Source organism: Phyllostomus discolor, chromosome 1 (assembly GCF_004126475.2).
Source record: "Phyllostomus discolor isolate MPI-MPIP mPhyDis1 chromosome 1, mPhyDis1.pri.v3, whole genome shotgun sequence".
NCBI classification, from domain to species: domain Eukaryota; kingdom Metazoa; phylum Chordata; class Mammalia; order Chiroptera; family Phyllostomidae; genus Phyllostomus; species Phyllostomus discolor.
Window position 1 is genome coordinate 102,855,489 of NC_040903.2, and position 13,390 is coordinate 102,868,878.

Below are 13,390 nucleotides of genomic sequence, written 5' to 3' on the forward strand. Positions count from 1 at the left end.
GCTTCAGCTGGCTCAGGGACCATTGAAATGCTTCTCCCTCTCCCAGCCAGACCTCAGCTGGTGTTTCAGGTAGCCTAGGCGCTCCCAAACACACTGGCTCTTTGGATCTCACGTTCTTCCGGACTCCGGAGTCCTGCAGGTTTCCAGCTCTATGCTCTCAGGAGGCACCCGAGGCATTTTGGGATTCACTGCGCCCTCCCTGGGAATTGTAAAAGGGCGCGCCCCTCCTCCAAACTTTTGAGATTCGGGATCTAGGATTGCCCTAAGCACCTCGCTGACCCTTCCGGGATCAAAGCACGCGAGAGTCAGCCATCCTGACGGGGTGCGCGCCAGGCCGTTTCCAGCTCCTTGTTCCCCGCCGAAACACACTCTGACCTGGTGTCAGCGCCTTTCCCGGCTCCCCTGGTCGAGCTGGCTGGAAATCTCTGAGCCACCACTGTAGGAACGCACCAAGTGCCACAACTTTCCCGGGATCGCAGCACAAGATTCAGGCCTCCCTATGGGGCTCGAGCAGAGCGCGGCCGGGCTCTGTACCCTCCACCAATCTGCACTTCCACCAGGCTAGGGGTGCGGGCACTCTTCCAGGCTCCCCCTGGTCTTGTCGGCTAGAGTCCCTCACTCCTCCCAGGTCTCTGGGCAGGCGATCTCAGTCCCTGGGCCATTTTTTCCCAGTCCAACTGGCCAATCTGTTCCTTTTAGCAACACGTTGTCCCCTGGAGTTGCTCACCGCCCCCCCCCCCCCCCCCCCCCCGCCGTATTCGGGGGAGGGAGCAGCGACTTCCCTCTTCTAGGCGCCCTGGGGCAGAACCCAGAGCACTGGGCGGGCCTGGGGTCTGCACACCCCTAGACCCCGCGCTGATCCCTGGGCCCCTTTTGTTGTGTAGCCGTCTCCTTACCATCTGGTTTTCTGGCGAGTGCAATCATTTTTGATGTCCTGCTTTCAAAAATGATTCGGTAACCTGGCCCACTTGCTCTGTTTCTCCACCGATCCGTGAGTTTCCCCCCTCTTCACAGAAGCCGAGAAAAACGCTGCCTAGAGTAAAGCCGCCATCTTCCAGGAATTTTTTTTATTACTACTTTGATTTGATCAGCTGTATCAGTCTGTTCAGGCTTTCTGCTTCCTCTTCACTGAGTTTTGGAAGATTACATTTTTCTAGAAATTTGTCCATTTCACCGTGGCTTTCAAATTTCTTGGCATATATTTGTTCATAATAATTTCTTACAATACAAAAGATTGTAAGAAATTACAATTGTCTTTTGTATCAGTTGTAATCTCTCCTCTTTTATTTCTGATTTTGTTTACTTGGGCCCTCTCTCTTTTTTCCTTGATGAGTCTGCTTAAAGGTTTGTTGATTTTGTTTATTTTTTCAAAGAACAAGCTCCTGAATTTATTGATTCTTAGAGTTGTTCTTTTCATCTCTGTGTCATTTAATCCTGCTCTGACCTTAAATGTTTCCTTCCTTCTACTTGCTCTGGGTTTTGTTTTTTGTTGTTCCTCCAGTTATTGTAGCTGTAGGGTTAGGTTGTTTATTTTAAATGTTTCTGTCTTTTTTAGGTAGGCCTGTATTGCTATGAACTTCCCTCTTAGGATTACCTTTGCTGTGTCCCATAAGTTTTGGACTTTGTGTGTTCATTTTCATTTGTTTCCAGAAACTTTATTTCTTCCTTGATCTCATTTTAACCCATTCATTGTTTAATAGCATGCTATTCAATCTCCCTGAATTTGAGTGTTTTTGAGTTTTTTCCTCAAGGTCGGTTTCTGGTTTCAGGCCCTTGTGGTCAGAGAAAATGCTTGATGTGATTTCAGTTTTCTTGAGTTTGTTGAGGCTTGTTTTGTGTCCTGCCTTGTGGTCTGTCTTTGAAAATGTTCCATGTATATTTGAAAAGAATATGTGTTTTGCTTCTTTGGGATGAAAAGTTCTATATATGTGTATGGAGTCCATTTCATCTAGGAAATTGTTCAATGCCACAATATCCTTATTGATATTTTCTTTGGAAGATGTATCCATTATTGACAGTGCAGTGTTAAAATCCCCTAGTATAAATGTGTTGCTAGTCTATATCTTTTTTGAAGTCCTCCAAGATTCCCCTTATATATTTGGGTGCTCCTATGTTGGGTGCATATATGTTAACAGTGTTTATGTCTTATTGATGGATACTTTCTTTGACTATTATGAACTGTCCTTCAGTGTCTCTTTTTATAGCTTTTATTTTGAAGTCTATTTTGTCTGATATGAGTATTGCTACCTCAGCTTTTTTTCCCTGTCCATTTGTATGGAATATTTGTTTCCAGCCTTCACTTTCAGTCTGTGTAGGTCTTTTTTTCTGAGGTGGGTCTCTTGTAGGCAACATATATATGGGTCATATTTTCTTATCCATTCAGCTACCCTATGTCTTTTGATTAAAGCATTAATCCAATTTAAGGTTATTACTGATAGGTACTTATTCATTTCCCCCCTTTGTACCTCTGTTCCCCTCTCCCACTCTTTTCCTTCCTCTTCTTAAAGAAGTCCCTTTAGCATGTCTTGCAGTGCTGGTTTGGTGGAGGTATATTTTTCAGATTTCTTTTGTCTGAGAAACTCCTTATTTTGCCTTCCATTTTAATTGAGAGCCTCACTGCGTATTGTAGTTTTGGTTGCAGGCCTTTGCTTTTCAGTACTTGAAATATTTCTTTCCATTGTCTCCTGGTTTACGGTGCTCCTGTTGAGAAATCACTTGCTAGCCTTAATGAGGCCCCCTTGCTTGTTACTTCTTGTTTCTCCTTCCTGCTTTTAAGATTCTCTCTTTGTCTTTAAGCTGGGCATTTTAATTATGATGTGTCTTGGACTAGGTGTTTTTGGGTTCATCTTGATTGGGACCATCAGTGATTCCTGAACTTGCGTGGTTTTCCCCACTCCAAGTTTAAAAAATTTTGTCATTTTTTTTTTCAAACAGGGTTTCTATCCCTTGTTCCTTTTCTTCTCCTTCTGGTATTCCTATGATTTGAATGTTGTTGTCTTCCTTGTTGTCTTGTAGTTCCCTGAAGCCATCTTCATATTTTTTTAGTCTTTTTTTTTCATGCAGCTGCTTTACCTGGGTATTTTTTTCTACCTTGTCTTCCATCTCACTAATTTGGTCCTCTGCTTCATCCAGCCTGCTTGTAATTCCTTCTAGTGTGTTTTATTTCAGAAATTGTATTCTTGATTTCTTCCTCGTTCTTTTTTTATTTCTTTTTTTCTTTTTCATACGGTTGTAGTTTTTACTCAGGTCCTTGTGGTTGTCTGTGAGTTCCCTGATCATCCTTATCACCATTCTTTTGAATTCCATATCTGATTGGTTGCCTTTCTTCATTTTATTTAGCTCTTTTACTAGGGAATCTCCCATTCCTTTCCATTGCAGGTTCTTTCTTTGTCTCCCCGTGTTAGATGACTCTCCCCTGCCCCCTGCAATTCCCAATGCTCTGCTTTGCTAGCTGGCTTTGTAGGGTGAACTTCTATGGTAGGAGTTCTGTGGGACTCAGTGATGTGTTCTCTTTGATCTCCTTTCCTGGATGCTTTAGTGTTTGTTGCCTTTTCTTCTGCTTATGTGGGCTCTCTTGTTATACTTGGGATTTACCTGTTGGTGGCTCCTTTGTTGGTGGGTTCTCTCCTCTAGCTGATTTACCGGTATGCACAAATCACACCCTCTCTTGTATGTGATTGGGGGCTGGGCGAAGGTGAAATGGATTAAGATAGCAAGAGTTCAGTTGGTACTTTAAATGTCATTTTATAAGATTTAAAGTACCAACAAGTAGAAAACAGATAGGAGATCCTTTGGAAAAGTACAGTAATAACCATGATATTTCACCCAACTAGCTACTTTTTATAAAATGTGAAAAGAGTTAAGACTCTTATTAGGGGGGAAAAAGAGTATGAGCTGTGCCCAGAAAGCAGAGCACTTATGTGAGGTTAGATGATGAGGTATAGTGAGAGAAAGGGATAGAAACTTGGTGTAGTGTGTGAGAGAATAAAGTTAACTATGACTGATAAAGTTCTGGGAGATAGTGAAATGGACCAAGACCAGGGAAGGGTACTGTATGGGAATTGGAACGACAATAATATGACAAGAAATAAATGCTCTGAATAAAAAAGAATAAAAAATAAAAAACCAAGACTAGTATGTTATTGAAATACAAGAAAAATGAAGGAAGGGAAATTAAAATGCAATATGAAAGGGAGAACAAAGAAAATCAAACAATGAAAACAAAACAAAGACAACTAAATTGAAGGAAGAGAAACTAAAGAAATAAAATAATAAAAAACAATAACAAAACATAAAAATAAAAAGTTAAAAATAAAATGCAAGTTCTGTAGGATAGCAAAGTGAATTTTGCCACAGTTGTTGGTGTTAGCCTCCTGATCTCTCTCTGGATCTGTCTTTGGTCCTTTCACAGCTCCAGGTCTTATTGTCTTACACTTGAAAAGAAAAAAAAAAGCCTTCTGCTGACTTTAAACCCACCAAGTGGGTTCTGCTGGTCTTCCTGGGTGCCGAAGGCAGAGGGGGGCTTGGCTCCATTTTTTCCTTTCTTCTGGTTCTGCATTGGAGGTTTGGTCTGGGCTATAATATTCACAGGTTCCAGCCTCCAGCCGAAGACCTCAGGGCGCTGAGCAACACCTACTGTCCATATGCGCCAGGCCAGTGCCTTTAATCCACTTCATTGTGCCACCCTTTGATTAGTTTATGAAGTACACCGAGTAGAAGCAACTCACACCCCTCCTCCCTCTTTGCTGGCCTGGGTGCTTCACACTCGCAAAGTCCCTTAAGGGCAGTTTAGCTCCCCTATTAAACTAAGTCTTTCTGTGGACTGCCACCCTTCTGGGCCTTTGCTGCCCCACTTTCATCAGTACATGAGGCACCCTGATTTGGAGAAAATCATGCCCCTCCTCCTCCCTCTTCTCTGGCCCGGCCTCTGTGCCTGAGAGTTCCTTGCAGTTGCTGAGAGCCTTTTATTCTGAGGAAATTCCCCTTGGTTATTACGTCTGGCCATTCTTAACAAGTGCCCAGCTTTTCACACAGCCCAACTCTCTGACCACTCCTGAGAGTATCTGGGTCAGGGTCAGTCATGTCCCATCTCTTCTCCCATCTCCAGGTATCACCCAGCTCCCCAATTTCTCTGGTACTGTCCCAGTCAGTGACCAGAGTCCCAGCTGGGGCACACTGCCTTTGTGGGTCTCCCACTGCATTTTTATCTCCCCTGTAACTTCAAGCATAGGTCACTCTTGGTGCAAGACTGGCTTCCCTGCTCTGGGAGGGGAGGGAGCTAGAAAGTTACAATCGCTGATCAGGCTCTCCTCCTAAGCTCCTGCAGCAGCCAGGGTCCCTGGCACTGGCCTGGGACCACAACAGCTGCAATCCCACCACAGGTCTCAGGGACCTTCCCATTGGCCTACACAATCTCCTTACCATCTGTTTTTAAACATCATCTGCAATCTTTGGCTTCCAAACTTTGTATAAGCTGGGATTCTGTTGGGTGTTCCCTCTGTTTTTCAGAAGATCATCCAGGTGTCCCATTTGGATCCATGAACAAGTGGCTTCACCTCCTACCTACCTTGCTATCTTCCAAAACCTAAATTTCTATTTTCATAAAATATCTATTTCTCTCCCTTTACTTTTAGTCTGCATGTTTTTCTTTTTTACTTAAAGTTGGTCTCTTGTATATACCATATGTGTGTGTCCTGTTTTCTTATTCATTCATCTACCCTATGTCTTTTGACTGCAACACTTAATGCATTTGCATTTAAAGTGATTATTTATAAGTATGTATTTATCACCATCATATTATTTCCACTTATGTTCCTCTTTAAAATTTTTTCTCTTTTTTTAAAGAAGTGCCTTTAACACTTCATAATACTAGTTCGGTAGTAATGAACTTCTTTAGTTTTTTCTTGACTGGGAAGCTCTTTATTTCTTCAATTTTAAAGGATAGCCTTGTTGGGTAGAGTAGTCTTGGTTGCAGGTCCTTCCTTTTCATCACTTTGTATATTTTGTGCCAATCCTCCTGACCTAAAATGTTTCTGTTGAGAAATCAGCTGACAGTCTTATGGAGCTTCCTTGTAAGTAAATGCCTTTTTCTTGCTGCATTTCAGATTCTCTCTTTGTCTTTAACCATTGCCAATTTAATTACAATGTGCCTTGGCATGGGCCTCTTTTGGTTCAGCTTCTTTAAAACTTTCTGTACTTCCTGAACTTGTATATCTTTTTTTCTTCACTAAGTTAGGGAAGTTATAAGTCATTATTTCTTCAAATAGGTTTTCAGTCTCTTAGTCTCTGTCTTCTCCTCTGGTACCCCTATGATGTGGATGTTGTCAAACTTCATGTTGTTCTATAGTCCCTTAGACTATCTTAATATATTTATTTATTTTTAAAAATATATTTTATTGATTATGCTATTACAGTTCTCTCATTTTCCTCTCTTCACTCCCCTCCACCCTACACACCCCCTCCCACCCACATTCCACCCCCCCTTTAATTCATGTCCATGGGTTGTACATATAAGTTCTTTGACTTCTACATTTCCTATACTATTCTTACCCTCCCCCTTTCTATTTTCTACCTGCCATCTATGCTACTTATTCTATGTACCTTTCCCCCCTCTCCTCCCCCTCTCTCTCCTCCCCCTCTCTCTCCTTATGGGTTGTACATATAAGTTCTTTACTTCTACATTTCCTATACTATTCTTACCCTCCCCCTTTCTATTTTCTACCTGCCATCTATGCTACTTATTCTATGTACCTTTTCCCCCTCTCTCCTCCCCCTGTGGCTAACCCTCCATGTGATCTCCAGTTCTGTGGTTCTGTTCCTGTTCTAGTGGTTTGCTTAGTTTGTTTTTGTTTTTGTTTTTGTTTTAGGTGTGGTTGTTAATAATTGTGAGTTTGTTGTCATTTTATTGTTCATGTTTTTTATCTTCTTTTCCCTAGATAAATCCCTTTGACATTTCATATAATAAGGGCTTGGTGATGATGAACTCCTTTAACTTGACCTTATCTGAGAAGCACTTTATCTGCCCTTCCATTTTAAATGAAAGCTTTGTTGGATAGAGCAATCTTGAGTGTAGGTCCTTGCCATTCATGACTTGGAATAATTCTTTCCAGCCCCTTCTTGCCTGCAAGGTCTCTTTTGAGAAATCAGCTGACACTCTTATGGGAACTCCTTTGTAGGTAACTATCTTCTTTTCTCTTGCTGCTTCTAGGATTCTCTCCATCATTTTAATCTAGGGTAATGTAATTATAATGTGCCTTGGTGTGTTCCTCCTTGGATCCAACTTCTCTGGGACTCTCTGAGCTTCTTGGACTTCTTGGAAGTCTATTTCCTTTGCCAGATTGGGGAAGTTCTCCTTTATTATTTGTTCAAATAACTTTTACCACTTGTTGCTCTTCCTCTTCTTCTTCTTGTACCCCTATAATTTGGATGTTGGAATGTTTAAAGATGTCCTGGAGGTTCCCAAGCCTCTCCTCATTTTTTCTGAATTTTTGTTTCTTCATTATTTTCTGGTTGGATGTTTCTTTCTTCCTTCTGGTCCACACCATTGATTTGAGTCCCAGTTTTCTTCCTATCACTATTGCTTCCCTGTATATTTTTCTTTATTTCACTTAGCGTAGCCTTAATTTTTTTCATCTAATTTGTGATCAAATTCAACCAATTCTCTGAGCATCCTGATTATGAGTGTTTTGAACTGTGTGTCTGATAGGCTGGCTGGCTGGCTATCTCTTAGTCCTTTAGTTGTATTTTTTCTGGAACTTTGATCTGTTCTTTCATTTTGGGCCACTTTTTTTTGTCTTGAAGTGCCTGTTACATACTGAGGGGTGGAACCTGGGTATTCACCGAGGCAGGGCAACCCAGTTGCTGGGTTGCAACACTATATATTGGGGCAGGGTCTGAGAGGGAACAATGGTGCTTGCTCTGCTCTCTGCTGGATTGCTGTCACTTCCCCTGCTTCCCACATGCAAATTGGGCCCTTTTGGCACTGATTCCCATGTGGGCGGGCTTGTGTATGTTCTAGGATCCTGTGGGTCTGTCCAACAAATTCTCCTGTGAGGCTGGGACTTTGTCTTGTGGCCTCAACCCCCACAGGTGTTTTCAATCGGTGGTTTGAGGTTTTATTTACCTGCACTGGAACCCTGGGTTGCGCAGTCTATTTTGCTTGCTCCCCAGTTGTTTCTCCTGGTTTATCTGAATGTGAATAGGGCACTGCCCAGTCCCCAATCTTCAGCGTGGCTGGTCCCCCTGCTGCTGCCTTGCTGGCCAGCTGCAGCCTTGTGCACTCTGCCCCACTATCTGCCACCTCACTGCATTCACCACTGTCACCTTGCCTGCCCCAGTCCTCCAGCCACTGCCTTGCTGCAAGTCTTCTCTGCCCATCCCATCTCCGCCCCTTCTATTTGTCTGTATGAATGCATCTTCTTTAACTCCTTGGTTGTCAGGCTTCCACACAGTTTGGTTTTCTGTCTGTTCTGGTTGTTTTTTTTTTGTTTTTAAATTGTTGTTGTCCTTTTGGTTGTGTGAGGAGGCACAGTGTGTCTACCTATGCCTCTATCTTGGCTGGAAGTGTAGACTATCCTCATTTTAAAAAAATATTTTATTTATTTATTTTCAGAGAGAAGGAAAGGGAGGAAGAAAAGAAGAGAAACATCAATGTGAGAAACATCAATTGATTGCCTGTTGCCACGCACCCTGACCAGGAATTGAACCAGAGACCTTTCACGTTGCAGAATGACACCCAACCAACAAAGCCACACCCCTCAGGGCTACCATCATTTTTTAAAATCCTTTTTCTTTTTGTTCCTCTCAATCATTTTTTCTACCACCTTGTCTTTGATTCAGTCCTCTGCTCCATCTAATCTGCTGTTGATTCCCATTAGTATATTTTCTTATTTCAGATATTGTATTCTTCATTTCGGACTGTTTTTTTCCCCTGTGGTACCTATGTCATTTTTTATGCTTAATATCTGTTTGTTGATGTTCTCACTGTGTTTGTTCATTCTTCCCCTAAGATCTTTGAGCAGCTTAATGATTATTTTGAACTCTGTATGTGGTAGAGTGCTTGTCTCCATCTTATTTAGTTCTTTTTCTGAAAATTTCTCCTGTTATTTTATTTGAGGCATGTTTCTTGTCTCCTCATTTTGATTGTCTCTTTGGATTTGTTTCTTTGTGTTATGTAGACCTGCTCTGCCTGATGGACTTGGTAGAGTGGCTTTATATAGTATGTGTCCTGTTGGGCTCAGTGATACAGTCTTGCTGATCACCTGAACTGGGACACCAATAATGTCTCTTTTGTGGGGTTTGTGAGCCCTCTGTTATACTGGAGTCTTCACTGGTGTTGGTCTATCCATGTGTGGGATTGATTCTCAGGCTGGCTAACTCTGATGTTAGACCCCAACCACAGTGCACAAGCTGCTGTGTGGTGGCAAAGAAAATGAAGCAGGATTTTTTCCAGTAGGGTCTGGTTCCTGCTAAGATCTCCCTTTGTCTGTGCCACTTATGAAGCTGACTGGGTTTTATCCTCTTATAGCCTGAGTCCAGCCACTGGCTTTGTTTGTCCTGGGGTCTTTTATGGGGAACTCTGGTGCAGGTCAGTATCAGAAGCTGCCCATGATTGGTCCTGTGATTGGGCTACATGTTAGGAACTACAAAGCAATCCACAGTTACTAGCTGCCTGTGAAGGGCCTGGGTGTATATTGGAGGAACCAAACTGAGTACCAAGGCTGGCTGCTACCACTGCCACACCTAGGGCAGGTCAGCAAAAGGCCTTAGAGATCTGCTGGCTGCCCATTAAGCCCAGCCACTGAAAGAGTCTCAGAGAGTATGTGGGCCAAGTGAGGCAGGCTCAGAGTGAGTCACCAGGCAAGTGATGTTCACCACGTTAATACAGACTCAAACTTGGCACCAGTCCTGGTCTGGAGCCATTTAACAGAATACCAGGGTATATCAAGGTCAGCTACCACCTGCTGGGGGCCTGCCAACATTTGCAGTAGGGCAGGATCTCAGGGAGTTGTGAGGGTGGGGACAGTAAAGTTCATCAGATTAAAGCAGATTACAGTTTCATCCAGTGGAGGGGGGTCTCTGCACAGAACTGTTAGCACCTATTAAGAGTTTTTCAGAAAAGGCTATAATGTGGGTCCAAGCCATGCACCAGAAGATACCTCTGCTGGGAGCCAGGAGAAAGCTTGACAAGGTGAGACCTCCAGGAGTCACCAGGGAGGAGGCTAATGTATCTCCCTAGGCTGATGTCTTGTGGGGGTATGGAAGTGGGCAGATCACAGGACCTGTGGCACTGGTGGTGTGCACATTGAGAAAAAAATGGCCCTTGCCTGAAAGCCACACAACTTAGTCTCTCCCTGTGTGTCTTTAGCACCACCTGAGTTTGGCTCAATTTTCTCAAGAGTTTTTCAAGAAAGACTGAAATGTGGAGGCTGGCTACCAGGAGATCCCTATACTGGGAGCAAGCTTGACAAAGTGGTGCCTCAGGGAGTCAGCAAGGAGGGTTTAGTGCGTTTCCTCAGGCTCACACCATATGGAGAGGAGGGTTTGACCCAGGAAAGATGGTGTCAGTGGGTGATTTGCGGAAGGGACACAGCACAGGGAAAGTGGCAGCTGTCCTTCCAGCCTCTTCCCCAAAACCACACAATCCAATCTCTCCCTGTATGACTCTGGTTCCCTCTGAGCTACAGTCCTTCCATAGCAGCCCAGGGTGAGTGTCCACAAGTGAGATTTTGTGCTTCGGACCTTTAAGTTGGCACCTGAGTTTTTAGCCAGTCTCCTGTCTCACTGCAGAGCAAGAAATATCTGCTGATTTTCCCAGCCAGATATTATGTGGGTTCCTCTTCCTGGCAACTCTTCTGGATTGGGGAGCCTGGCATGTGGTGAAACATATCGCTCCTTTGCAGGGAGCCCTGCAGCTGAAATATCCTTCCAGATTCTCAGCCACTGCCTTTGGGTGTGGGGTCAGCCCCTTTCACATCTTTGCCCTTCCTACCAGTATCTGTTTGGATTCTTCTGCATATACTTAGTAACAGGACTTCTGTTCAGCTAGTCTTCAGACGGCTATCCAAGCTGACTATTCTATAATTTAGTTGTAATTTTGATGTGGTCCTGGGGAAAAGTGAATGTAACTTCTACCTACTCCACTGCCATATTGGATCTTCTGTGTGCCTACCTTGTATAAATGTTTGGATCATATTACTAACCAAAGCAAAGTCCTTTTTGCTTGGGCCCCAAATTCAAACATCACTTTCCAGTTAAAACACTTTTATTTGATGCTGTTTAGACCTAGACTCAAGAGTTTGAACAACTAAACTTCCTTCCAAGATATGCAGATTTACCCCAGTCAGCTCCCAGAAAAATCTTCTGCTTTATATTTGTAGTGGCCATTAACAAATCTCTCACTTACTATTCTAAAGGTTCTTTGTGCTTGCTGATGCACCGTTTCTCTAATACAGCCTTTATTTTCCCATCATTCATATCTCAGCTCACCACATCCTCTTTCCTGTCTTCACTCACCCATCAGTACAGACACATACACACACACCATGCACATTCACATCACACATGCACACCCATAAAGTGAATTGTTCCTTTGAACATGCAACTACCTACTTGTGGATTCAGCTTTTACCTTTTTTGTAGATTTTATGTTTATTATCATGTTGTGATCATCCATTAAGTTTGTACTTTTTTAAAAAATTATATACTGCCATAGAAATAAAACCACTCTGTTCCCTGAAATTACTTAGTTACAGACTACCTAAATTATATGTGACTTTAAAATACTTTCTTATGCTTAATACTCAAGTGAACAAAGACTAAATTATTAATAGATACTTTACGTGTGTCTAATTGCAGTGTCATGTATATTCTAAGCCTCATCATTTGTCTAGAAAATCCTCATTTTATCCTATTTTCATCATTCTAAGCTTTTTCTCATTTCATCTTATTTTCATAATATTTCAAGATCTTTAAATAATAGCTATATTTTTTGCCTCCTTTTTCATTTTTCTTCCAATTTGCATTGCCTGCTTTATCATTTCAGATCATTCAAAACTTCAAGAAAAGCACTTTTATCTCATTTTAAATTCTTGTCCCAATGGTATAAAGTAGTCAAAATAAAAAATTGAGCTATTAAGGTTGCTAATGGACTTGGATACTAGACACAATTGATCCCATGCTTGAGCATGGTTGGGGCTGTCTCTCAGTTAACTTGAGACTTGGGGCTGAGGTCATAACATTAAGTCACTTAAAACCAAGTAGGAGAATGAAGAGTTTTATTGTTAGAGTGCAGACATAACTATCAACTTGTATAAAAGATAAATAAGAAAGTGTAAATGAATCAAAATAATTTATTCAAATATATTAATAATGATAATAAAAATAAGAACAGGAATAAAAATAGTCCTTATAGTTTTTAAGGTGTCTTCCTATATGTGATGTCGTTTCATTGCAGCAACCCTATGAAAACTGTATCATGGCTTGTAAAATATTTTACAGAAAAGAGAGCACAGAGAAACAGTGTATACAGCTTGCTTAGGATCACATAAGCTAATAACACATGAAAATAAGACTTGAATTCAAGCCATCTGAGTACCAATTCTGGATTTTTTTCACTAATATGTCAGTAGCATCTCCCTGTACATAACTTCCCTTTCACATATCACTTACACTGGTCAAGTGCTTGACAATAACTATTATTACTTTCTTTTGTGAAATTTTCCCTCTCCTACAGACCAATTCTAAATCCCATTTTAGGTATTAATTTTAATGTACTCTCCTATCAAACCTTTTACTCATATCTCCAACAAATAGCAAAATTAACTCTTCTCTCTCTGTGCTCACCATCTGTTGGAGGTGCCAATGAACATCAAATTGGCCAAAAAGCAGGTGGAAATATCAGAAAGAACAGCAAGTGGTTTAGGTAATTTACAATCTTGAAAATTAGTTCCTGAGAAATAAGTAATGGTTTTAGGATCTTGAAGTGAAAGTAAAAACAAACAAACAAACAAACAAAAAACAGTACGCTTGTTTTTCAAGACATAGAAAAGATAGGCAGAGGAATTGAGTTAAAATACCACTTTCTCAATATTTGAAAAATTACCAAAGAAAATTCTGAAGAAATCAATGAAAATAATTTTTGAAAGATTTTTCAAGATAAACTAAAAGAGTATTCCAAGAAAGCAATGACCTAAGGGCAGTTCAAGATGTGAGCTGACCCCCCCAAAAATACAACTACAAAATCATCCACTCCATTTCTTTTCTTCTCTTGTCTCAAATTTCTTAACTTTTTCAAAGTTTGAAAACTGTGCGAAGCAAGATTTGTGAAGGCTTGTTTTGCAAGAATGGAGAGGTTACTCTGGGGGTAACATGGTACAAACATGGGATGGAG